This window comes from Ambystoma mexicanum, chromosome 9 (genome assembly GCF_040938575.1).
Source record: "Ambystoma mexicanum isolate Mex_15411 chromosome 9, UKY_AmexF1_1, whole genome shotgun sequence".
Classification (NCBI taxonomy): domain Eukaryota; kingdom Metazoa; phylum Chordata; class Amphibia; order Caudata; family Ambystomatidae; genus Ambystoma; species Ambystoma mexicanum.
Window position 1 is genome coordinate 551,513,919 of NC_090931.1, and position 3,999 is coordinate 551,517,917.

The window sequence follows — 3,999 nt, forward strand, 5'->3', positions numbered from 1 at the left end:
GTTAAGTGGGTCTTCACTGAAATGACGAATTGTAACACAGCTAATGTTGTATATCTGATCACCTGTCCATGTGGCCTACATTATGTGGGAAAAACAAATAGGCAATGTAAAGTTCGAATGGTGGAACATCGCACCTGTATCAAGAATCAAGTGATAACTGCCCCTCTTGTGAAACATTTTATTGAAAAGAAACATGGTTTCAATGACTTCACATGGCTGATTTTGAAAAAGGTGCATGGAAATACCAAAATTGAAACAGATCGAAAATTATTGAATATAGAGCAAAAAATAATTTTCAAATTACAAAGCAATGTGCTAGGGCTCAATGAAAGCATTGATTGGCATTTGGTTAGCCAAATATAATTTTGGACATTGTGTGATGCATATACCATGTGGGCACCCAATTTTGGTGAACAATTTGGTTTTTAGTTCAATTGATGAAGTTAGTGCAATTTACATCTTTTTGATGCGCTGAGTGTCCACTAAACTCCTCTACACCAGTTGATCCTGGGTCTGTTCCAATATGGCCCCCCTGGTTGTTGTACTCCTGATTAACTTCGAGAAGTGGAGTCCTTTCTTTGTGTTGCCGCACAACCATAGACGCTTTAACAGAGTCTTTTCTTTGTGTTGCTGCGCAACCATAGACGCTTTGAGATTGTGCAGCAGCCATGGCTCCTCTGAATCGAGTGCTGGCCGAGTATGTTTGAATGCTGCAAGTGGAGTGAATAAACCCCTCCGTGTGTATAGGTGAGCACGCTACCAGCATTTCGCCTTTGGATGTGACTCTGTGCATGATATTGTCTCCATGTCGGGACACCTTTTGCATTATTTGGTGGTTGGGGTACTTTATTTTACACTTATTTTACACATGTTGTGTGGCTATCCATTTTCCGCGTTTCTTTTACGTTGTGGAGGTTGGACAGCATGGACGCTGAGTAGTTGTCTTTACACATTAGATAATGCATGGTCTCCTCACGTGTGTGAAATATAAGCACCCCCTTCTGTTTGCCCTCTAGTGCATGTTGACGGCATGTTGTTAGCTGAGGTTTTGGTAATGCCAGATAAATGGTGTTTACTGTTATGTTCCCATTGCTTTCCAGATTGACTCTGTACTTTATTGCTTGATCGTATGGATGTTTCCATTTCAACTTGTTCATTACTGAATTGTGAATTGCAGTCTTGATCCCTACATTTGTGGAGGTAATTCACTTTGTTATTTGGAGCCTTGATTTTATGTGCAGTGGTATTGAAGCCAGTGTGATTTCTGGATATAACAGAGCATGTGGTCTCTGTGTATTGGTTTTGTCTTACTTAGGTGTGGCGATACTCTAGCGGACTGTGACGCTTTGTTGAAGTATTGATTTCTCATTTGGAGGGAAACCAGCAAATTTGTCATCCTGTGACGTGCTTTGAAGTTTCACCATTTAAAGGTAAATCTGCGGGTGCCCTTTGGGACCCTTGTGAGTGTGGCATAATCCCTGTGCCATGCCTCCATTTACATTTTGTAGTACTTCCTTCCCTCTTTGGAACTCATTAGGTTTCTCCTTTCCTTTATTTTTACAGGCTTGGAGGTTGTTTTCCTTTTACCCTCTTGGGTGCCTGAATCTACCCTTTCAACACGATGTGGAAGAGATTAGTGGATGCTTTTAAATTTATCCCCTGAAGAATGTTCGCCTGAACTGGGCAGTTAAGAACAGAAACATGTTGGGATGCTTGTTGTTTTAGTGACACATTGAGATTTTTTTTGTGTGTTATGTGATATCTTCTGTGTCGTATAAATAAGTTATCTGATGTTTTATATTTGTTTTATATTTGTTTTTTAATGTTTAGTACACTGTGTTAGGTGAGGGTAGTGTTTTTTGTTTAAATTCAGTTTGAATTATTTGAATAATAAACTTGTTATACATTTGTGTAAATCAGTTATAGCAGACGGTCCATTTTTTCAGGACTAGTGATGCTGGAAAACCTTATAGAGTTCCTGTGTGAGGGGGTTGGAGGCAAGTAAACAACACGTATCATCTTGCTCTTTATTGTATTACATAGACCACCTACTTACACCTGAGGCTTGAAGCGTATGAAAATCCGGAAGCTACAGCTCTGGTCGAAAGTGATAGACACATCTTGTCCGTCCGATGGAACCCTACAATTTGTCGTAAAATGGTGTTTCGCGTTAATCGAGATCTTGTTGTTTCTCGCGACAAGCTCCTAGCGCCGTGGCATAGGGAGAGAATCATCGACTTAAATCTAAAGATGATTCGAATGCACTTGGTGTGCCTCTCTAAAGAAGGTAGAGCAAACAACTCCCAAAAAACCACGCAATCACACTGGCAAGAGGTTGCTAATTTAAAAAGACAAAAAAACACCAAAATGCGGAGCATAAGAGGTACCTCGCTGAGTGAAGTAAACCTGAAAAGAGAAAAAAACGTAATTACTGCTCGCTTCAAGCATAAAATGAAGCTTCTGCGATTCGCTGCCTATAATCTTGCCAATCAACAAATGGTGGAACTGCTATGTACAAAAAACACAAGGGAGCAATGGGCAATTTTAAGAAATCCACTGGGCAAGGTCGACAATCGTATGATGGCTTCCATTTCGGGTGCGGAATGGAAGTCCTTCTTCCTCACGAAATACAATTTACCAGAAAAGCACAAAAGGTTGGAGTCAGTGAAACTGAAGTTGGAATTCCCCTCCGTTTGTCCCTGGGAAAATAAGGACATCATTTGGGCAATTGGATCCTTGAAGTTCTCAAAGGCGGCAGGCCCTGACGGGCTGCTTCCATGCATCTACAAGGACGACCCACACTTTTGGGCCAGCCATTTGCTTCCCTGTTGTCACTCAATATACAGATCTGGGAAAATTCCTTTATCCTGGCTCTCGTCGATTGTGATCCCAATCCACAAAAAGGGAGCCTTAAACGATCCGGCAAATTTAGGCCAATAGCCTTAATCGATATTTCAGCAAAGATTTTTGCAAGGCTGATTTTGTGTGAATTGGAATCATACGTCAACACTGCTAGGATTCTTTCAAAAATGCACGTCGGTTTTCGCACACCTATGGGCACGCAGTTAAATGCATCAATCCTTGCTCACTTACTGTCAACATCACATGCTTACCCAATTAGCACGATTTATATGGCATCTCTAGACCTATCAGCAGCATTTGATAGTGTACTACGAAATAGACACTGGCAGAAGATGCTGTCCTATGGTATCCCCCACGAGTTGGTTGTAATTATAGCAGCACTCCACCAAAACACCTCTTACAGGGTGCGTATCAACCCAGCGGGCTTGCTGTCCGACAGTATTCCGACAAGAATTGGCGTTAAGCAAGGCTGTAACCTCGCTGCGATACTTTTTAATCTGTATCTCGCAGACATTGAGCAGATATGGGAGGGAACATACACCTATGCAGTAAACTTAGGTAAGCTACGTCTCCACTGGCTGGCATTTGCCGACGATGTCATTCTATTTGACAAGGTCCCATTTGGGTTACAAAACAAACTTAACATCTTTTATGAATATTGTACCCAGAATAATCTAACCATCAACTCAGCCAAATCCCATATTATAACTTTCTCATCTAAGAAGAAAATCATGAGATATAAGTACGTGGTGAACTCCCACCCAATTATGAGGAAGGAAGAGATCACCTACTTGGGGTACCAGTTGTCAAATGGCATGTCTGTCGGCAGGTGGCACATGGTGTTGATGACCAAGCTAGACCAACTCTCTGCACAAATGAGGATTATTTTTGTGAGGTATTGTAGATATTCGCTACTGCCCCTTCTTCACTATTATACAATGAAAGTAGAGCCTATCTTGCTTTATGCATTGGATATTTGCCTTGTAAATCTGGGCCCGTTACTAAATTCTCTTCAAGGTAAGATTTGGAAAAGGGTACTTGGCCTTCCGGGCTACTTGCCAAATTCAATTCTGATTCATGAATTGGGACTCTATCCTTTGGGAGAGAAACATCACTGGCAGTTGCTAAATTTCTTCA

At 41.3% G+C, this 3,999-nt stretch overlaps 1 long non-coding RNA gene across 1 annotated transcript; it reads left to right on the forward strand.

Moving 5' to 3' along the window:
- Window positions 1-662: 662 nt before the first annotated feature.
- LOC138489667 (uncharacterized) lies at window positions 663-2,035 on the forward strand. Its single transcript, XR_011274861.1, has 3 exons — window positions 663-747; window positions 1,316-1,430; window positions 1,564-2,035. It is a non-coding gene; the product is annotated as an uncharacterized lncRNA (long non-coding RNA).
- Window positions 2,036-3,999: the final 1,964 nt, after the last annotated feature.